We start from the raw sequence: 23,855 nt of genomic DNA on the forward strand, positions 1-23,855 counted from the left end.
TGCAGCCTGAGGCTTCCCTCTGACCAGAGGCACCCAGTTCATTCCCAGTGAAATTTCGTGGAAGTCACTGACATCCCACTGGGATGTGCTAGGCACATATTAACTTGTTAAAATTACAAGGAAGATTACATGCATTCTGCTGTAATCTATTACTTCTCACTGGGGTTTTTTGGAGGGTTTTATAGTCATTATAGCATCAAAGCAAAGCGTGGCAGTATGGGAAGTCAGGGTCACAGGCCAGCTTACTCCTGTTCAGCATCCTCACTTGCTGTGCTTACACTCAACTTGCATGGTTGGAAATTTCTTGGCCTAACAAGGCTGCAATAAGACTGCAATGCTGCTCTTCAGTACTTCTCTGCTTCTATGAGAACTTCAGCTTCTCTCCCAGAGTTGGCATCTTATAGCCATGAAAGTCCTACAGTAAGTGCAACGAGTTGCTTGGCTCCCAAAAGACAGCACATCCCTTCCCTGAAGCTCCAGGCATTGTTTGAGAACCAATGCTGCAAAAGTTCTTAATTTGAACAGACAACCATCAAAGCTTAAGAAACCTAGGCACTAGCTTAAAGTTTTCAACAACTTTGTACCTCTGTTTGGGTTTTATTTTGTTATGAAGAGCAGCTACAACTGAGATATGCACCATTCACAATTAAAACAAAGTGCTGCATTATAAACAGAAGGGCCTGAAAATAAGCCTGACTCAAAAACTCCAGTTCTGGATACTCCCAGAATATTTGTGAAACCTCCCCAGAGACTCACATCCAAGCTGTATACCTCATAGTCCTCGCTTCTGACCTCTGCTTCTCTGTGATATGTGGGGGACACAAGCAGAACACCAGCTAAGCACAAAGTGGAGCTTCCTGCCTGCATGAAGTGCCTCTGCCTAGGACTCTGTCATCTCCTCCCACTCATTCATGCCCTCCATACTGCAGCCTCATCATCTCAGACCCCTAATCACTTGATGTACACAGTGTCCGTAAATTAGGAGACATCAGTGTTATTTGGGAAACTGAACAAGATTACTGTGCAATTACACCAACGAGCCACCTTTGTCTCCAGGCTTGAAATCATGCCTTTACTTAAAACACTTTAAATCAATAAAATTATACTGTAGCCATCAACAGTACATACAGTTTTGCTTACCGGAATGACCCCCGTTATGTTCAACGGGAGATACGTTTCTGCCTGATTCAAGCACAGCAAACAGACTTCAAGTAATGGCAAATGTCAAGTGGTTTCAGGAGAAAATAATTATAAATCATTCATGTCACCCTGCTATGCCCTAGCTGTTGGTTGGCTTATTCTTCCTGATTAGTGTTGATTTGCATACAACTCAGACCAGTGCGGCAGTGATGGAGGCTCCTCCAGAGAAAGGAAGGTACCCTGAAGTACAAAGATGGGTGCACTACAGTGGGAGAGATGCCACAAAGGTATGAAAGGTGCATAAAACCTGAGTATCATAGAGAAGACACATAGGGAATGATCAAACCATCTCATCTTACTTATTAATCCTTAAAGAGAGCCAGCATGAAGCAGAAGAGAAAGCAGACAAATATTCTTCACACGATGTGTAGTAAAGCTGTGCAACTCCCTGTTGGCAGGGGCTGCACAAAAAGGAAGTTTCTAAGGGCTTCAAGTCAACCTCCAAGGCCAAGGGCAGCCAGAGCAGAAGATGCGGATGAAGGGCTGGGCTCTCTTTCTCCACCACAGCAGAGAAAATGGGCACACAGAGATATCATTCACAGCATGTCTCTGTACCTGAAGGCACTATTGATCCTACACTAGCATCTGCATGAGGACTGCAGGATAATTGGCTCCCAAGTCTGGATGTGATGGGAGAAGTGAGGACCAGGTTCAGGAGGATATGGCTGACTGCAGAGCTGCCACAAAGATAGCAGGCAGAGGACCTGCTCCTCAAGAAGCAGACAAAGCCACATGAATGTATGAAGTATAACTAGAGCGGGAATGGAGTGGGCATTTCCAAAGGAGGATACAGGGAGTCCAAACCCACCTTGAGTAACTTAAACTCCCTCTATAGCCTGTCCCAGGAGACACAGGCCATTTTCAAGGAGCTCTGAGTCAGTGGGGATTGTCTGGCACAGTGACATATCCCTGATGTAACAGGGTGCTAATTAACTTCATGGTCAGGCAAATGCTGAGCATCCCTGTTGAACCAGGGCCTACACACAGCATCGAGATATCATAAGCCTGGAGAAGCAGGCTAGAAACATCTAACAACAAGAGGATTTCCCATGATAAATCTGGTACTTCCTGCTTCTGGCTGTGCTGGGTTTACCACACAAATCGTCTTTCTCACAGTCTTTCAGCACTGCTCATTCCATTCTCAGCTGGGCTCCAGACGCACAGAGGTGCAGGGAAAGGAAAATAATGAGACAAAGTTGGGATAGGCAAACCTCGTAGTGCTGGAGGCTTTTCAAGGCTCTCAGACTCTTTGGTGGGTTTGAAAACCAGGATAAGATTGTGAACCACTTCTTCCCCCCACACCCCCCCCATAATTTAAACTGCATGCTCTCCCTCATGTACCACCAAGGGTGGCTCAGTTGTTAAAGGCACAAACAATTTCTTTCTTTCTTTTTTCTGGGAGACTCAGCTATGCCTGGGAGAGTGAAGAAACCTGGACCACCTACCATAAGATGGGTAGTCAGAGAATATTGCACATAGTCCATAGTCTGTGTTCAATTCCCATGCCAATGCTCCCACTCTGGTGCCCATCTGTCATCATAGCATCCCCATAGTCACTCCATGCAAACATTCCTTGTTTTCAAAAAGATAATCCAAGAATTGTAACACTCACACCCAAATCTGGAAGTGATCTGGAGTTTCCCAAAGCCTGGCATCTCATTTCTGGTCAATTGTACAGAATGACCAGAGAGAAGCACCCAAATTAGACCCTTGATGCAAGCTTAAGCCTCACATAATGCCTCCAGTGGTTTTGGCACTATTTCCTAGTTCAGATTCATCTAGTGCTTATGCTGTTCCCTGCCCCAAAAGATTTCTCTTTATCTTTTCATATAGCTTCATCCATAGGAGTTTCATCTCTTAAACCTGCACCAAATTCACATTTAATGATTCCTTTTCTTCCTTTCCTTAATTCATCCAATGTTTTTCAATAGCAGTAATAATCCTTGTGGTATTAATTCTCTTCATTGAGCACTACCTCTCTGCTCTGCCCACAGCTCAGCCCTTTGAGCTTTCTAAACATGATCCTCTGCTCTCTAAAACCTGACTTGTTGGTATCTTTGTACAACACCAAGATGTCATGTTCTGTACATGTGCTTGTACTCACATGTACAGAAGGCTGCCACTCTAAGTTCAGTGATGGGAGGTCTTAAACAGCTATTTTGTTCCCTGCCTTTGGCACTGTATTAAGAACTTGGTTTTCATCTGCTGTGTGCTATCACCTTGAGGTCACTTTCAGACATATTATATTTCCAGGTCCCCTCCCATCTCTAATTGCACGAGTTAAGATTGCTTTCAATTTTAATTTCCTTCCTTTTGATGGTTTCATCCTATTCTTAACATGACTTGAACATGAGTTACTTTTTGTTTTTTAAGCTTCCTCTGGACATCTTTGCTGACTGGTTACTGATTTATTTAACCCACATTCACAATATACAGCTAAGAAAATGAGACTAAATGGTTGAGCATTCATTAGAAACAGATCAAGAAGAGACTACATCAACATCCCCCTGACTGCCGCTTATACCCTCACATCTGGCCACTAAGTGCTTCTATAAACCAAATACGGCATAAAAGGATGAAGCAAGCTGTAGACTTGCAGCAGGCAATCACTGTCTCTGCTCCACCAACAGCTTATCTCAGAGGATTCTGAATACAGCCATGGTAGCATCATCTTTGTTGCCCTTCTGCTGGTCCAAGTATCTTCTTGCCTTTTCTACACCGCTCTCCCTATTTGCACCCCTTCATGTGACCCCTAGCTGCTGCTTCTCAGACCTGCAGTCTCAGACTCATCAGTTGTCCTGATATCTTTATTGCCTGCATTCTCTTCTCTAAAGAGTATGAGAAAGCCTAACAGAAGGTTGGATATCCCATCACAACCACTCCTTGAAACATGCAGTGTCCACATCTCTGACCCCATGGCCTGAATAGAGATGAAGCAACTGCTTTGTCCAACACCATCCAACTACATAGTGGGTGGAAATAAAGGATTAACTCCTGCTCTTAATTTACGCATTTTGCCATCCCATATTATGGCTGTAAATTCTTAAACCACATAGACAGGCATCAAGTTAAACTGGGTGCTTACTTCCTCTTCCACTTGATGTCTTGTATTAGAAAGAGCAAATCACTAATACTCTTTTGATAGGCATTAACACATTTCATGACTGTATTTTGATTTTTCCATGAGTGTAACCCAGATCAGATTTGAACAACTTTATTTCCAGAGGCTTTTTCTTTACCTGTACTTCAAATTCTACTTAAAGGAGCAGGGCATTGAACTACAAGGAAAGTTGTGGGTTTTTTTCAGTTTCAGCTTTAACTTATATGGGTCTAGATCAATCCAAAGAGCATAAACAATCTACCTCAGCTTCCCTGCACACAAGTTTATTGAAATACAACCAAAAAGTTAAAGTTTCTCATCTAATGAGCCTTATTTTATTTTGTGGAAAGTCACATTTCTCCTTGATTCTTCTGCTGATATTTTCTCCTGTTCATGTCCACCAAATTCCAGCATTTTTGTTTCTTTTCCAAGCAGCTTCATGCTCTAATTGGCTGTGCTGCTGAATACTTTCCTCTCTACATCACTGTTAGCAGGTCTACCCAGTGGTCATGCATGTCTATTCTCATGGAGTTCTTCACCATGGCTGTGTCAGTTCAAAGAGGGCCTGATAGGACTTGGAGTGAACTGGCTGCCTGACAGTGACTACAGTTCCTTGCAAATAGAGTCCCTGAGCCTCACATAGGTCAACAAGTGCAAACCCATGAACAATTGGGAGCTCTTGATGACAGCTAGGAGTCTCTGCAGAACCAGGAAGCCAGGCAGCTAAACCAACGCCATAAAATAAAGTCAAAAGCTGGCCTTAATAAAAAATAAAATAAAAACGAATTATACCAACGAATATAATAATAGGGAGTTTTTATTGAAACAGTGACCTAAATTAGTCAGAAACAGCAACTTTATTTGGTTTATTGCATTACCATCCTTTCCGCTTGCCCTACTCTGGATCTGTGTTTACCCAACTGCTGCCTCTGCATTGGGTATGAACAATCAGAACACAACCAACAGGAAGAAGGTCCTTACGCCCAAGGCTGTCCAGGGACAGCTTTCAGTGCAGCCTGAGCAGAAAAGGAAACTGGCCACAGGCAGAAAAGCTTTTGTTAAAAGTCATCCAATGGGCCTGGGCAAAGGAAGAATAACAAGAAAAAGGGTAGTCCAGACCCTTCTCTAGTTCAGAACCTTAGGGCTTCAATAAGCTTCAAGAAAACAGATCTGCAACCCTTGTAGATGCTGAGCATAGCAGCACTTGCAGGTAGGAAGTCTTGGGAGGATCCATAGGCTGATTCAAGGACATCATTTCAGGATCAAGCTCAAGAGCAATATGGTCCAGGCAAATTTATGGAGAGTTTGTTCCATCCCCCCACCCCAGAAATGAAGAGACAGAGAAAGAAACTTCTACTCTCCTACTGATTAACCACAGTGCAAACTTCATAAAAGTGCTCCTGACCTCCACCACAATGAGCAGACTTGAGTCATTCCAATAAAACAGGAAATGACACTTTGCCACAACATTACTAAGTCCACATCCCATAAAACCATTCAAGGAAGGGGGGAGGGAGAAGATCTAAAAAAACAAGAGTAAAGCCAGGCAATTATCTGCTATTAACCCAGTGCTCAGTGGTACCACGTTGCTCCTAAAAATAATGACAGAGCAACAAAGCTTATTTGCATCTCCCATGTCCTTTGTGGGTTCCTCATTATTCTAATGAGCTGCTGGAAAATGCACTTCAGTTCCATCCCCATCAGTTATTTCACTGATCACTCCACTTTCGTTTCCACCTGGCACCACAAGATGTTTCATAATTAACACTTTGATCCTTTCTTTTTCTTTCCTCTTATTTTTGGGGGGGTTGTTGGTTTGGGGTTTGTCTCTTTCTTTTCCACCCAGGGACAAATACAGACACCCACTTTGGGAGGAGCAGAGAAAACTTGTGGATGAGGCTGCTCCCACATTCTGCACCAGACTTCGGAGCGACCAGGCTGGGCATGGCTGTAAGAGCCACATACCATGCTGCCTTTGCTTGTGTGATGCTGTTTCCCTGCGGTTGGTACCAAAAAGAAACCAGAAACAGTTTAAGAATAGATCAGCTTAATGTCTGTCACGTGGGCTCAGGAGCAAAATAGGGAAGGGATGGAGGAGGGCAGCAACGCAGCCATCGCACGAGCAAACACGCTGTGGCTTGGTGGGTTTTTTCTGTCACAGTGAGTCACGCCATTGACTGCAAGTCAGTGTGCTTTTCCTCATGTGGAGGAAATAAAAGTCATATTTATCTCAACAAGCTTTATTCCACCCTTCAGAACCATTATTCAGCTTCAAACAAGCTGAGTTGGGGCTGGCAAAGAGCAGGGCTGCCAACTTCTTTTTCACCCACCCCCTTTGACTTCCTCCTCCTGCTACATCTCTTGGTCCTCTCAGATCTTTGCTCTGGGGCATCCTTTTTTGGTTGGAAAACTGGGCCATGGTGGGGTGCCTGAAGTTACATACTGAAGGCTTAGTGATTTACATGAAAATTTTACCAAAAGGAGGAAAAATCAGAGAACGCATTTCTGTACTGTCCTTATATTTTGCGGATTTAGAGTTATAATGTTATTTTAAAAGAATATTGGATATTATAAAAACCCAAACATGAGCATCAAATAAAATGCTTCAAACTCTCTAAAACAAAAGCTTTCACAGTTTTGAAAATGAAGATTCATTGGAAAATCCACAATTTTATCTTTGGGCCCAATCTGCAGTTTTGAAATATTGATTCCTTACAATTTCATTAAGAAAGACGTTGATTCTTCCAACACTTAAGTTTGAGCATAACTTTACTACAGTTGTATTTCAATGAGGGTATTTACAAGGGTAAACTCATGCACACATACTAGTGTTGACAGGATCAGGGCTTCTGGTAACTTGCTGACACTCAGTACAACCTATAACGCTGTACAATGATCGCTTTATGTACACCAGACTTTGACCTTATTCATCAAAATACCCTTCTGACTTTGCACCAAGGGCTTTTATGTCCTCTGAAAACAATAAAAATTCCTTTTTATGACATTACAACTTTAATTTCAAAGTGTGAGGAGTGAATGTGGTGGTGTTCTCCTTATTAAGGCAGAACAAGTTTGTATGCCATGGCTCAAGTTATTTTTACTTGGGCTTTACGTAACCCTGGTACAACAACAAGCAGATTGGGGTCCAAAGTGCAAACCCAGGGCACACACAATCTAAAACCCCACCTTCCAAAATGGACGATGACTTTGACCTCTGCAGCCATAACCCATGAGGTGTGATTCTTACACTACGATGACTTCTCTGCACAGTGGTAAGAGGAACTTTTCCACCAGTCCTCAGATCCTGGAGTCATGGGAACACAGACATCATCCACCTCTTTAAAAGCATGATTCTCTAGAACTCAGTGATGTGAATAAGCGTTTGAAATATGTCTAGCAGTGCAAAGGCAGTTGATACCAAGTCTCCTTTGGCTAAAGGGGTGATACAGAAGGCATTGTTGTACAAGTCTGGTTCCAAGCTATGTCAAAGTAATTGAAAATGGAAAGTGCTGAAAATCAAAGTCAAAAGACATAGGTAATACAGGAAAATGTTGCAAATGTTGCAAACCACTTTGAACAGTGGAAGTAGGTTAGCCCTCAACTAGGTCCTCAGCTGGAGTGACTGGGTTAGCTCCACCAAATTCAGCCATGGTATATTGGTGTGAATACATCCCTGGATGAAGGCTACCTGCTGTCTCCAGGCAGCCTTGTAGGGCATTCAACTGCTATGAAAAAAAAAAAAGGAAAAGGAGATTCAAGGCTCCTGGGACCTCAAATATGAAAATGAAATCAAAGACAGAGATGTGACCCCCAAAAGGCCACCTTTTTCCATATGAGAATGACCTTCAGATCAGTGTAAGCAAAATAAAAAGAACAAAAGAATGAGGGTGAAAGATGGAAGAAATCAGTCAAGATGGAAGGGACAGATGGTGGCAAATTCAGAGGGAGGGAGGAGACTGAAACCAAAAAAAAACCCAGGGGGGTGAAAAAACAAGGCAGATTAGGAAATAGGAATCAAGAGTAGAGGAGAGAGAGAAGGGGAGGGATGGGCAGTGATAAAGGGAACAGGGTTAAAACGAGCAAACAGAGAAGGCATAAAGAGAAGGGTTCAGGTTAAAGGAGCAATTGCCCTCTGGCAAACATACTGCAATGTAAATGGAAACACGTATGTCAACAAGGAGCGTCCTGAGATGGGCCGGAAAGGAAATAGCTTATGTGATGTGAGCTTCTGCTGGGACTCACCACAGCCTTCTCCCCCCACTCCCTTGCCACCCTGGATCACTCCTTTCTGCAGATGCTGAAACATCAGGGCACCATCAGAGGAGTTCCCTGAACCCAGCCACGACTGTACCTCCAATCCAGCACCACTGCCCATAGCTATTCACAGCTGAAGCTACTACCTGACTTCACCCTGCTCAAAGCGAGCTGCATCACAGCTCAAGATATAAATACACATGACATTTTCAAAGGTAACTTCACACAATCTTGAGCTCAAAAAGAGCTTCAGAAAAAGCTCATAAGCACACACAAAGGTCTCTAGAGCTCTTAAAACTGAATTCAGCACCTGAGCTTGAGTTCTCCAGGCGCTCTGGTCAGTGTTCAAGACCAGAATCCTTTATTTCACTGCCTGAACTGCATCAGTCAGGACTCAAGTCACTCAGAAGCATCTTTTCCTGGAAGTTAAACTCACATGAACCATTTTTCCAATTCCAGCCACCCTTTTAAAAAATCCAAACGTCCATTTGCACCTTCAGACATTTTCCAAACATTTCTGTGCTTCTGGTCTTCCTTCTTTAGGAGAAAGCTTGTGGAGGATGGCAGCAAGACAAGAATTATGGCCATCTTCAAACAGAGAAGAGGAAAATCCCATAATAAAGGAAAAGAGTCCAGCAGAGCACTAGCTGCAGAGACATCACTGCTGCCCAAACCCTCATACAGTTGCATGGGGGTTTCTGTGCTGTTTGGACTTCTCTAGTTAGGAAGACATATACTCAGGAAAGCCTATTCCATAAATGTTGCCTATTACACCAAAATCTCCACATATTGTGCATGCACAGCAGGGTTATGCTTCCTCATGGCATTGGACCTTAACTGCCCAGGGTTTCCAAGGGGCTCAACATACCCCAAGCGAAGCATCCTGGGTAGGGAAACTTTTTTCCTATGGTAAGGATACAACCTCTGGCTAATGGGATTTGTGCATACTGATTTCTGTGGCCAGTGACACAGAGGGGGAGGAAAACGATCCAGTATTTATGCTCAGATGTCTTTCTCATGCCAGGCAGCATAACTCAAGTTTAGGGCACAGCTCAACCGAAAACAGGCCTGTGTCATTGGTCACCTTTGTGACACCTCACTGCAATACAGCTACTTCTGCCTGACAACAGTCCCTGTCAACAGGAACACTCATTTCAGTGTTAGTACAGCCATAAGCAGGGTGTTACACCACATTAAAGACTCAGTAGAGCTGCAGAGATAATGTATTGGTATAGTTAATGTCTTAGACTACTACAGAATTAATCTGTGCACCATCAAGGTACTGACAGCAGATCTATTAGCTGTTAAGCATGTTACTGGGGAGAAGATGACACATGGTAACTCCACAGCACTAAACTAACAAGGACATGTTCAATACACGGCACATCACATGCTGGAGGAGACTGTTCCCAAGAGCCATTCATCTTGTTTCACTTTTGCTGTCTTGACTTCCCTTTGAAGTGTTAAGAAACACTTTTCAGATATCCCTATCACTTTGTCAAGCACAGATCACTACACATGTGACCGGGATCATTAATGCCTCTATACAAAGACCATTTGTCTATTTAAAAAAAAAAAAAAAAAAAGAAAACAAAAACCAAAACCTTTAAATATGCAGAATCCAATTCTTTGCATTAAGTCATGCTTGAAGATGACACAGAGATGAAGGGGTTCCTGCAGCTGTAAACTCAGACGACAGATGAAAGTTCAATCACTGACACTGAATCTTTTTGACATTTAAACATTTCCACTCCAGAACACATGACAATCCTTCAAACAACCATGTTGTTTTGTTTTTACAAGGATACCAGTTAGCCTGTGTTGTTTAGATTGGTAATACTTGCAATGTATAAACTTTCTTAGCACATGGCAAGTGAAAACAAATAACCTCCATCAGATATGCATTTTCTATGTCAAAAGGGCAAAGGAAAATTAAGTGGCATTTCTGCAATAAACTGCCTCTAGACTTCCTTCCCAGAATCTGGAGAAACATTCAAAGGTAGAAGCAGAAATGTACATACTGACCCAAAAATAATTCTCCAGTGTGTACTTTCTCCCAGTGTTGTTGCAGCTATGATGGTCCGAAAATAGAGGAAGAAGGTTGCTAGACAATAATCTTTTCCTGGATCAACCGAAACAGCTAAAGAAAACAATCTTTGGGCACACAGAGTTTTCTAAATGCTGTTCACATGAAGGGCATCTTTCCCTGCACAGCCTTCATGCCAACTCTTGTACCTCTCTAATCACTGAGATTTTCCAATAGTTTTCTTGTGTTTTCCTCTGTGATGCCAACTACCCAAGGACTCCTGAGGGTGGTTCAGACAGTTCAGAAGACCTGCTCCCTTTTGTCACAAGCTGCTTGAAACACTTTAAGAAACCTGCATGGCATTTCTGAGCACCCATTTCTCCATCACCTGTAAGGCAGGCTAAATGCCCATCTAGGTAAGGGGAACAAGGAGGCAGCAGTGCAAGATGCAGAGATGTGCAGAAAAGCAGATAAAACAACCTGCAGTGGTGCAAGGTGCACAAGTGGAGACGGGACTCCTCTCACATATACCGAGAGCTCTGAAATGGTGTGCCTGGACTACTCTGGTCTTTCAGAGCACAGCATGGGTTGTCTCAGCTACCTGCTTTATTGTCCTGATTAAGATGCAGATGCCTCACCAGGCTGCTGAGGGAGCCAGAGGAGAGGAACAGAAGAGATGCTTGGAGGAGGAGTAAGTCACAGTCACTATGGTTTTAATGCGATTTTTATCTCACCCCTGCAGTTTCATCATACTGCTCTGGATCTGACTGACTTAAAAGCATTGCTGCATTTAAACGCTAAATATGCACGAATGCATCTCCTTCCTGTACCACTATATAACCAAAGAACCAATTTCCTTTTAAACCAGGCAGAAACATTTAATTATTCAGGAAAAGACCAGCATTATTGGATTTTAAAGCAATAGATACATCAATATTCTATGAAGGGGGAGCTAGAGAGCTGGGCAGCCACTGAATGACCAAAAGGAGCCTAATAGTCACAAGTAATCTATATAGGTTATTCTTAAATAACCCATCTTCTGAGCACAAGAGATCAGTCTCATTTTTGAAGATGTAAATGTGTTGTGCTACAGCGCTCCTTCAAAGACAGATGCACAGAGCTGTTTGTTCAGCGTCCTTAATCCAAATAAACAGTTGCATACTCTTACCTACAACATAAGTCTCTCATCTTCAAGTGTGGCCAAGAAAAATATTTTCCTAGCTAGTTTGTTATGAAAATGTTTGAATAAAAGAAGCAACATCAATAACTTATGTAAAAACTTCAACCTCTAATCAGCTGAGCTTTACTAAGGTTTGAGATAACAGCGCATGTATTTTGCCAAGAGTATAAAATAATCATAAAATATTATAATTGATGTGCTGTTCTGGTTTATTACATCTCACAAACTAGATAGTCGGTTGCATAGAAGAAAACATTTTGGACCTTGTGTTAACATATTGTAATAATTAACAGCCGTTATTTGCATTTGGGGTATTTTAGTGAAGGGTTTTGTTTGTTGGGGGGGGTTGCTGGTTTGGGGGGATTTTATTGTTTAAACAGCCTCTACGAATTTGGCCAATGACTTCAATCGCTCTGAAATCAAATGAAGCTATTTATGACACAAACATTTGGCCCATAGTGTTCTGAAAGAAATGAAGATGGCAGAGCTTAATTCCTGCTCAAATTAAACCTTCAAAATAGAGAGGAAGAGAGTGGGGGGAGGAAGCCCCAAACTGCAAATAAACCCTTGACAATAAGTTACACCAAGTTGTTTCCTTTTTGGAAGGTAGTGAGCTGCAAATAATTGCCAATAAAAGGTTCACTGTGTTTGGTGAATGCAAATCTTTATTTAGTGGCTGCAGTGCAAGTCTTTTTCTTGCTCTCTTGACAGTTTAAGTACACGCCAACAATATTTGCTTAAAGTCTTTGGCTCCATTAATCTCAAACCCTGTTACACAGATTGCCAAAGCTGATGACAAACCCCAGTTAGCATGGATCATCTACTTGCCCATGACAGTATTTTTCCCATGACACTAAAAGGATGGTATTTCTCCCAAAGAAGGCAGAAGTCTATGGATTTTCAAGGTTTGAAAGGATAAGTCTATGGCTTAAGGTGACCGATAGAGATAGCTGGGGACTACATAGAATCATAGAATAGTTAGGGTTGGAAAGAACCTTAAGATCATCAAGTTCCAACCCCCCTGCCTACTAAACCTCACACTAAACCATATCACCCAAGGCCTCGTCCAAACTGGCCTTGAACACTGCCAGGGATGAAGCATTCACAACCTCCCTGGGCAACCCATTCCAGTGCCTCACCACCCTAACAGGAAAGAATTTCCTCCTTATATCCAATCTAAACTTCCCCTGTTTAAGTTTTAACCCATTACCCCTTGTCCCATCACTACAGTCCCTAATGAAGAGTCCCTCCCCAGCATCCCTATATGCCCCCTTCAGATACTGGAAGGCTGCTATTAGGTCTCCAGGCAGCCTTCTCTTCTCCGGGCTGAACAGCCCCAACTTTCTCACCCTGTCTTCATACGGGAGGTGCTCCAGTCCCCTGATCATTCTCGTGGCCCTCCTTTGGACTTGTTCCAACAGTTCCATGTCCTTTTTATGTTGAGGACACCAGAACTGTACATAATACTCCAAGTGAGGTCTCACGAGAGCAGAATAAAGGGGCAGGATCACCTCCTTCGACCTGCTGGTCACACTCCTTTTGATGCAGCCCAGGATACGGTTGGCTTTCTGGGCTGCAAGCGCACACTGAAGCCGGCTCATGTTCATTTTCTCATCTACCAGCACCCCCAAGGCCTTCTCTGCAGGGCTGCTCTGAATCTCTTCTCTGCCCAGCCTGTAGCTGTGCCTGGGATTGCTCTGACCCAGCTGTAGGACCTTGCACTTGGCATGGTTAAACTTCATGAGGTTGGCATCAGCCCACCTCACAAGTGTGTCAAGGTCTCTCTGGATGGCATTCCTTCCCTCCAGCGTATTAACTGAACCACACAGCTTGGTGTCATCGGCAAACTTGCTGAGGGCGCACTCAATCCCACTGTCCATGCCAGCAGCGAAGATGTTAAACAAGACCGGTCCCAACACCAATCCCTGAGGGACACCACTCATTACAGGTCTCCTTCAGGACCCGCAGATGGATTTCATCAGGACCCATGGACTTGTGCACGTTCAGACTTTTAAGATGGTCTCGAACCAATTCCTCTCCTACAGTGGGCCCAAGGTCTTTTCTCACAGTCCCTGCATCTACATTCCAAGACATGGAGACAAGGAGGAGGAAGAATACCCTTGCACTCTAATTGGCTTTTTTGTTTGCTCACAGTTGCTTCTAATATGGACAGATCTCCATAAGAAAACACGAAATTAGCACCTGTTGGGACAACTTAACCTTCAGGGAGAAAAGCAAATATCCTTGGGTTGTCAGGATTCTGAAACAAAGGTTACAAAGGAGGTGATTCTTTTTCCTGGATTGTTTTAACTCCTTCTTGCAACACACCGCAGCTCATTAACAAACATCCACCCATAGTTAGTGACCTCTCTGAAACATGGTACATGAAACAGCACCATAAAATGGGGGACTAATTAACAACACCATCATACTATACACATCAGATGGGAAAAGTAGGTGTAAAGGTATTATCAAGGGAAACTGAGGCATGGTAAGAAAAATAACAGCAAGAGCAGCACGACCTGGAAAGTGACTGTTCTCTCTCCACCACACAGCTAGGCTTTGTAAGAAGGTGCAATGATAGTGTGCCGTCTCACCCTGCTGAGTAACACAAAACTCTCTAGACAGGAAGAACATCCAGCAATGACTTCTTACTGTCTTGTCCCTTAAGAAAAAAATTCTCAGAGCCAGAAAATTTAAAGCAAACCCAGAAATTAAAAACCAGTTCTGTGTCTTTTCTTCTGACTCATCAGCACATGTGTCTGACCAAAACAACTGTCTTTGAGTAACTGTGTCATAGAATCACAGAATCGACTAGGTTGGAAAAGACCTTTAAGATCAAGTCCAACCATTATTATCCCAGCAGGGCCAAAACCACCACTAAACCATGTCACTGTGGGCCTCAACTGCACAGCTGTTGAACACTTCCAGGGATGGTGATCCCAGTGTCGTCTTTCCCAGAAGCTTGTTCCCACAGGCAAATGCCAAAATGCTGGGTTTGGTGGGAAATACAAGAAATCTAATGAAAAAAGCTGAGGAAGAAAACAGGTACTTCCAATTAAAGCCATGGCTCTAGGCAGTGCAAGCAGGGTATGTATTATACACCTGGCTAACAATAGCATTGCCTCCATCACCCTGCCTGTGGCTTCCTCTTGATAGATAATGACTTGGTTAAGCTAAGGGCTTCAATGAAACTATTAATATGTGAAAGCATAAAGCCTGCACAGAACTCTGCAGGACTGTGACCTCAGAGAGTAAATTGAACTAAAGTGATTGTAAATGAGCTAACATCTTTCACTTAACACTGCCTCCTGTTTCTCTCCAACAGAGGCACCAACCTTTCTCTCACTGGAATCTTCCACTTCTCCATCAAAACCACAAGCATCTCCCAATTTTTCTACACTTTAACCCCAGAGGGGTTCACACTGTAGCAAGCAGCCTCAAAGAGGACCATAATAAAAACTGAGTCTTTGTTCTGATTGCAGATTAAAGGGAACAATCCTCAGTACAAATGCAAAATAGCTTTCCTGAGTTTTCTTTCCTCCCCCCCCCCCTTTTGAATAATTGGTATCTGCATACGAAGGTTCAATGTCACCAAGCATGAGGCTTGTGTACAAAAGCACAAGATCCTTGACTAAAGCACAGCATACTTAACAGCTCGAAAGCAATTGTTGTAAAACTTGATGGAATTGTGCCTGGCAATCGTATTTTATTGTCGTTTGTACAGGGAAGCTTCAGCATTTTCTGGGCTTTTTTCATTTTTTTACACTTTAGGGAAGTGGTGGATATTTGAAGAAACTTGAGCTCAGGAGTTCATGGCCATAGTTACTGTTTTCTCCAGAATGTACATATTTTATACAAAATACAACCCAGGTGTTCAGAAGAGAAACACTTTCCACTTATTCAGGTAAGAATATAGCCCAAGGTCATATAAAAAGCTTGCCACTGAAGTTTGCACTGACTGTAGTGCAATAAATATAGGTCTAGTTTGTCACAGCACTGAGTAATTTGTGCCCTAGACCAGGCTAAGCCCAAAATCTTTACATGAGAAAAAAGGAAGGAAAGAGAAGAGGGAACCTCAAGACCACAACTCCTGTGGGATGCAAGAAAACCAGAAACTGCTTCTTCTACAGCAAGGATTTAAACTTTCAATCCTCTTCATTCAAGAAAATACCTTTAACCACCCCACTGCCCCTCACGCTGCTGCTCCAATTTGGGCACTGAACTTTCTTGCCAGCTAAGTGAATTATACACTTATTTGCACCCCCTTTCTTTCCAAGTGTCCTTGCGATAGACACATACAGGGAAGGAGAAACTAGAAACACGAGACAATTCCTAAATCTTTCATGTAACAGCACTAGGAGGGCCGCTTGCCTCTGGTAAACGACTTGTGGAAGGAAAGGAAAGCAGGATGCCAGCAGGGCTTGCTGCTCCCACCCTCCATCACAAGCACACACTGGGCACACACATGATGGGCAGGGGTAGAGCAGCAGATTTCACTGCTGAAATATGCACAATGCTCACCCAAGGGATGCCCTTCAGCCCTTTGACAGCACACTACCAGCTGAGAACACATCATCTTGGCCACCTGTGAAAGCAAGGAAGACATTCCTACTCCACCAGTAGAGAGGAAAGTCAGTGTCTATGCAGCATACCACTGTGCCTGCTCAGATAACATGCTTCTCCAGCAGCAACAGACAGCAAGGAAACACCTCCACAGCCTGGACACACACCTGTGTGTGCATTGGCCTGCCTGAGGCATAAACAAGGGTGTAGGGGCAGGTGGCTGAATCTCTGCAGGCCAATGGGACAAGCAGTCCCAGGAAAGCAGAGTTCTGCTTTCCAGATGTAGTCCAGCACATCTGGGGAGGCAGCATCTCTTCTCAAAAGGGATTTTCCTCCATGTCAGCGTGCTTCAGAAGTGACACCCTGGAAAGCATGCTGCACGCATCTTCCTGCCTCTCTGCTGAGTATGCCAGGAAGCACATGGCATGTCACAAATGGCAGTTTTAAATACTTAGGGGGTTTTCTAAATGCTGGGATCCTTATCTGGACACCAGCTGTTTATGCTCCTGAGGATTTAAAACAGCATTTCTAGCACTGGGAGCAACAATGCAGTACTCTGCTTTAGAAGGAAAAACATACACATATATTTCAGTTTAGATATAAGGAAGAAGTTCTTTACTGTGAGGGTGGTGAGGCACTAGAATGGGTTGCCCAGAGAAGTGGTGAATATTCCATCCATGGCGGTGTTCAAAGCCAGGTTGGATGGGCCTTAGTCTAGTGCGAGGTGTCCCTGCCCATGGCAAGGGGGTTGGAATTACTTGATCCTAAGATCCTTTGCAACCCAAACCATTCTATGATTCTACAGTTCTACACATAGAAGACCAGCCAAAGTAAACAAACTAAAAGACGTAAGTGAAACATGTGACTAGAAAACATCCCTGTCTACCAAGCAATGACTGCTGCATCTCTGGGTTGTCCCTAGAAATGGCAATGTGGACCAAATACCACATTAGAAGTTTCAGAAAATCCTTCAGCCTGAGGAGATAAGATTTATTTCCTCTCCAGTGCATATGTGCTCATCAATATGATCTATGTGCACACGTTTTGTACACCATAAATCCTGTATAGCCAGTACCTGCCAGACATGCTATGCATATGCGTACTTGTCTACAGGATTTTCTGCATGGATGGAAGCCTTAGCAATCACTAAGTCACAGCCACACAGCTGGAAGGGATCTCAAGGCATCCAGTCCCTCCTACAGCAGTCTCTATATCTTCTCCCCTCTTTACCTCAATCTCTCTCATGGCTAGATTAAAAAAATACCCAAAACATACCACAACAAAGGAACAAAAACCCACGCCCACCAAAAACACCACACCAAAGCTTCCTCCAGTGTTACAATGCAGAGAGACTCATCCTGAATCTCTGGGGTGTCCATGGGAGCGCCATTCCTTGTGTCTAGTACTATGCTCAGATTGCTCCCACCTTCTTGCATCCCCATGGCCTCCCCCCAAGAGACAAATAACTCACCAGCTTGGGAGGGCTCCAATTGCAATGTATAGAGTGAGCATAGGGACACACATTTTTATATATATGTACACACACACATATACTTATAAAAGTCCCCAGTACTCTGGCGGGAAGGAGGAAGAGGGAAATCCCTCCTTTCATCTAGACCTAAATGGGAAGACCTGGTTTGCACTGGAAGTGAGATTTCAGAGACGTAAGGAATGAATGGTCTGCTTTGTCTCCGCAGCTTTGATATATCAGTTCCTTCTGTGACAGACTTGTTAATCTTTCCAATGTTGCTTTTTCAAAAAAGACAAACACAGTGGATAAATGTGAAGGGCCAACCACATCCCCTCCCATAGGAAGTCTCGCCACATGGGCAATTCTTCCAAGTAAAGAAAACAGCCCACTTTATTTACAGGGTAAATCATTTTGACTTATCTTGCAGGGGTTTGCTCATAGCAAACTGACAGTTTCCCCCTGTTGCACAGTAAATGGCTGACGGGGAAAATGTTTTCCTTCCCACCATGTAGAAACAACCAGCCAGAAGGGAGGAGGGGTCGGGGACTTCATTTTTCTAATACTCCATTAATGTTCTCCTAGCTGACAATCACTGCAAAGGCCTGAACGCACCACTCCAGGCAGCTCGAGCAAGAAACTCGAATCTCTACAGGGATTTTTAGCTAAGTACATTGACTCGAGTTAGAACTTTTGGTCTTAAAGGGTAAGGTAAGCTTTAAAATGATTTCCAAATAAGTGCCATTACTCTAGAAAAAAGATAAACAAAAGCTACCCAAAGTTTCTCCGTCTTTCTTCTATTTAAATCATTACCCTCAGAAAATGGTTACATCTTTGTTACCTAAAATGACAGGACAGGAAGAGTAAGAGATTTTAAAAGATGGAATATACCCACAGAGATTCATTAATTTCTTTCATATGCATTTTTCAATGACAGCCCACTGATCCCTCTGGTGGGTTTGAGTTCGGGTTTTGTGTTGGGGTTTTTTGATAGTTTGGGGGTTTGGGTTTTTTTGTGGTTTTGTGATTATTTTGGGGCGGGTTTTTTTGTTTGGTTGGTTTGGTTTTAAAGCACAGCCTAAATACACAACCAAATTGGGATACAGAACAAATTTATATTGCCTTGCAGATAAAAGTTTCCAGCTCAGGGATGTAATTAGCCCTGATTTTTCTTCTGTGGAACTCAGCAAGATCTTAAGATATCACATTCAAACGCTCAGTTCAATTCACAAGCTCCAATTCAGATTGCAGCAGTAGCTACCCTGGCCTTTCAAATCCAGCCAGCCTTCCAATTACATTTTCCTTGTAAGGTTTGGGTTTCCTACCATGCCAGGTGAGCAACAGGATAATGCTGATAGAGTATAAAAGTAGTGCAGGTACTGTATTTGCTGAAGGTGTGCTCATCAAAGTGGGAAGGACAGGATGAATTAGGCAGCTCAAAGCAATGCTTAGATAGGTCTGCTTTGGGATTGAAAGAGAAGGGAGCATTTTTACCACCACACATGCACTGTTTCATTGGTATAAGCCACCCCACACAGACTTTGTTAATGACAGTATTCAGCTAAACTAGGATGAACTGCAAGTGCAACAGTCAGTCTTGCTGGTTCAACAGTGATGGCAACAGGATGCAAGTATGTGCTTAAGTGTTTTCCACAATAGGAAGCTAAATAAACTATCTAAGCTGATGGCTGTCACACAAACAACATGAAGAAATCCACCAAGACTATTAGATTCCCTACACAAAGAGAGCAAGAGTGGCATTTTGCAATCCTAATACAGCAGGTTAAGTAATGTGCATGTTCCACATCCCCAATAACATCTTGTTCAGGAGAGACATTCATCAAGGCCAGACCTCAGGCAAAAATCTGTGTAATTGCAATGATTTATACCTTTTGACACTCTGGTCTGCTGACACTGGAAAGACAATGTACATCTGAGTTTGCTGCAAACATCCACTAACACGTTTTTCTGTTTTTGAGGGGTTCGAAATATGAAAACATATGTTCTGATTTATAAACTGCAGGTCAAACATGCAGGTGTTAATGGCTTTTTCCCTGAGATTTTCAACTCCAGCCAGACCTGTGTATGAGCGACCAATTAAAAAATAGAAAATAGCAGAGCATAATGGTGTTCCCATCATCTCATAGGAACAAAATAGCCCAGCAAAATTAGAAACACAGACCTTTCCACCAGGACTCAACCTCCAGGTAAGAAAACAATTTGGGATCTTGCTCGAATCCCACAAATGCTTCTGCTTTGACCTTAAATGGTGTGATTTACAGTAATAATAAATATTTTAAAGACCTTTCCAATTTAAATGGCTGACAGTTGAAAGTTTTTGCTAGTACAGTTAGCTGAATGATTAAAAGTAACTATAACCCTGCTGGTACTAATGAAGGCTGAGCAAAGGTTCAGATTGCCTAATAGGTACATTTTTCCTTCTTGGATTTTTCCCTTCATTGTTCTTATATTCCCTTTGGGTCCCATCTGCACAGGTAAATTTATGATGTTAGAGGATTATCCTGAAACATGGGTTCTATCTGTGCTGGGCTAAAAGCACAGGCAGGTGAATACAGTCATATTATAGGATTTGGGGCAGTTCTGCTGCCCCGTGCCTGGTCATGAGCATCGTGCCACCAACAACAGTACAGGTTAGGGCTTCACTGCTTACTCTGCCAGTCTACAAGCAGAAGGGGAATGACATAAAAATCAGTCCAGGGCCAAGACTCAAACTCTGATTTCGATGAAACACAGTGACAACCATTGTAGATGCTTTCTAAGCTATGGCCAGAGAGACAGGGCCCAAGAAAAACTTAAGCTTCCCATTGCCTAGGTGAAGCTAATTTTGGAGGACTGAGCTGCTTTTTGGAGGGATTTTTTCTTTACTCTCTAGAAAAGAAACACAAGCTGTTCCAACCAAGATGCCACATTGAAACACCTACATGGGGAAAATTCAGGCTTTTAGCCCTGAATCACAGGATGAGACAGAAAAACACCTTTGCCTGCAAGCTCATGACTTCCAGTCTTCTGCATGGAAAGCTCCAGTGTCCCTGAAGTGGCATGACAGACTGCATCTGCTTCAGGTCAACACAGCCATTCCTGTGGTCCATGAGGCACTAGAAGATGCAACACTTGCAAAGGTGCAAAAGAACCATAGAAGCAAGGCACTTGGAGACTGCCTAACTCAAACTCCCCCTTGCAGCAGGGTTATTGCAAACATTGGAGCAGGTCAGCCACTAGCTGAGTCTTGAAAGCTCCCAGGTGTGGTGATCCTAGCAACTTTCCTGGTTATCTGCTCCAGCACCACACTATTCCAAGCAAATCATCTTGTCTTAACGTGCACCATTGGTAAGAAAAGACCGATACATCCATATGTGCAAAGTACAAGTAGGCATTTAAAGATTAACCTGATTTTTCATTGCAATAGGTGGGTCATGTCACACAAACATGCAATTCTTTGATACTTACTGGTGTTGTGGTTCATTGGGGTTTTTATAAGGCTGGTTAGCCCTTTGGTTTACATAGGCTGAGAAACACTGCTCAAAATTGCCTGGAAAAAAAAAAACCACCATACACTATTTCTTCCTGTTTTAAAGAGTATTTTCCCATCAGGTAACATAACTTATAATTAAGCCAAAGATTTGTGAAGACAGCACGTCAGTATTGCCTTGAGACCACAGAATTGCTGAAAATTATTGTTTTAATGGGGATTCAAAGTGGTTCTGCATCACTATATCAATATATAAATCAGCTACACAAAGTAAAAATGAACTGGCCACATAATTCCCAGCAAGTCTAGCTTCTAGCAAGTGTCGTGTAGAAAACACCATCTTTTTCAATCCCTGTAAAAACATAGTATATGTGGTAGAAACTACAACCAAAGAAAGCTAGAGAACATCCTTTAAAAACATTCCAAACATCTTTCTTTTTCATGCCATAAGAGATGATATTTTTCCCTGTTTCTTGTGAGGCACTCTGCTATTTTGCTTATCATTCCTCAGGGACTGGTGACCTCATGAAGAAAAACAACCAGGACAGAATTAGCCTTTATTTATATATTAATACTTTTACCTCCAGCAGCAGCAGATACAATTTTGAGTCGAAAACCATAAATTTGTGAATGTTTGGTTAGCAGCGCTCCTGCAAAGCTGTGGTAGCAGGAATTGCTGGGAAGGCTGTATTGTGGTTGCCGATCACTGCATTTATTAACGATTGGATCCAAAAATTAAGTGTGCACTCCAAAACCGACAAAAGCCAGGAAGATCTTTTGCATTCCCTGGATTTTATATCAAATCTTAAAGTAGAATCACAGCACAGTGGGGGGCACTGACAGGGAAAGCAAGACAGCAAACCTTGTCCAATACAAGCTCTCAACAGTATTAGCTAACAGGACACTGCTGAAGGCTTTGGGGAGGACTGGATACCCAAGACCCCCCACTCTACCACTGCCATCCCCTTGGCCAGGGTCAGGTTAACAAGTGACTGATCCTTGTCCTCACCCTGCCCAATAAGAGATCCAGTCTCTCTGCCTCCCTCTCTCTCCAAAGCACCCCTTATGGGTCTACAAGAGGGAGCTTCCACCCTGAGGGCCAGCAAGGCGGTGAAAGATGATACGAACAGAACAGCAAAATCAATATTTGGTCAGGCCAAGGAGGGACTATTGATTCTTTTCTCATGATATCCATGTCTCCTGCACTTCCTGCTTCTCCAGGGCACTGGAAACCCAAGTCCCTCCTAGACCAAGGGTGGCCAAGCTTCAACTCTGCAACATCTGTACCTCACAAGAAGTTCACATGTGGTCTCTGAGGCCGATGCTTGTCCACTTGAGTAGCAGCAGGGGCATGCTGGCACAAGGGCTACTGGGTAAACCAGAAGGAAGTAGGACAGCAGGAGATGCTAAGGGCAATGACATTGGGTCAGTGCAGGCAAGATGCTGCTAACTCCTGCCTCTACCCTGTTCCTCACAGCTGTGTGGCTATATCAAGTTTTTAGCCTCTAACTTTTCATTCAACTCCTGACATTTATTTTGCCTAGTCTTTCTTACTGTCTCTGTCCCAGAAGTCTTATGACTTGGGCAGAGAGAGCCACTGGGTCCATACAACCCAGGAATGGTTCCCAAACATCACACCCAGAACCAGTGACTGGGCACATGCCAGCCCTATGTATGGGGACCCCTATCCTAGCTCCAGATTTCCACAGGGTACAGGAACTGAGAGATGAACATCAGCGTTCATCATGGGTAAATGAAAAAGGCAGCCAAGACCAAGAGCTGTTCTCCTATTAGGTTGATTAACACTTTCTTCCAGTTTCTCCCGGATTCCTTACCACTGAGGGACTTCTCACAGGTAGCCATGGACAATACATCATGATACCCATCACTGGGGACATCAGGCCAACCTCTGTATCACTAACCACAGTCATTTTAGCACCTCAGAATATGGCAGTTCTTTTCCAGGGGGGAAAAAAAAAAAAAAAAAAAAAAAAGAAAGCTATTTTAAGGCTCTTCTTCTTCTGAGAAAGCTGGAGTCTCCCTAAAAGCTACCCTAGATAAAGAGGTGTTTGCCAAACCACACACTGAACTGCTTGGTGCCTCCGTTTGTCCAGTTGCAATAGTTTTGAATTACTCTGGAAAGCACCCAGGGATACAAGGATGAGAAGAGCACGGGAAAGGTTTCCTCCTCTTTCATCAAAACATCTTTCTCCTGGGTTTAAAAGCAATATTCCCCACAGCAGAAAGGCTGCTTTTAGCCAAGGCTTACAGAAACCTGCCAGATGCCTTGAACTCCAGGATGGAAAGCAACCAGTGAAGCTTTCAGCTTCTTACCTGGGCAAGAGGCCATTTGCTCTGAAGCAAGAATAAGATAGTGAAACAACCCTCCATGCATACCTGCACAACACCCATAAAACCAGGCCATGCAGAACATCTGTGCAGACACATGACAACTGAACAACCAAATAGCACAGGTTATCCATGCCAGGGAGAACATATGGAGGATTCCCACAACACCAAGTTCACCCAGAGTTGGATTCCACAAGAAAACTAAGCCTCCCCAGCCAGCTG

This window comes from Neopsephotus bourkii, unplaced genomic scaffold (assembly GCF_033783945.1).
Source record: "Neopsephotus bourkii isolate Nb327-2 ecotype Australia unplaced genomic scaffold, CSIRO-AGI_Nbou_v1 NB_234, whole genome shotgun sequence".
In the NCBI taxonomy this organism is placed as follows: Eukaryota; Metazoa; Chordata; class Aves; order Psittaciformes; family Psittacidae; genus Neopsephotus; species Neopsephotus bourkii.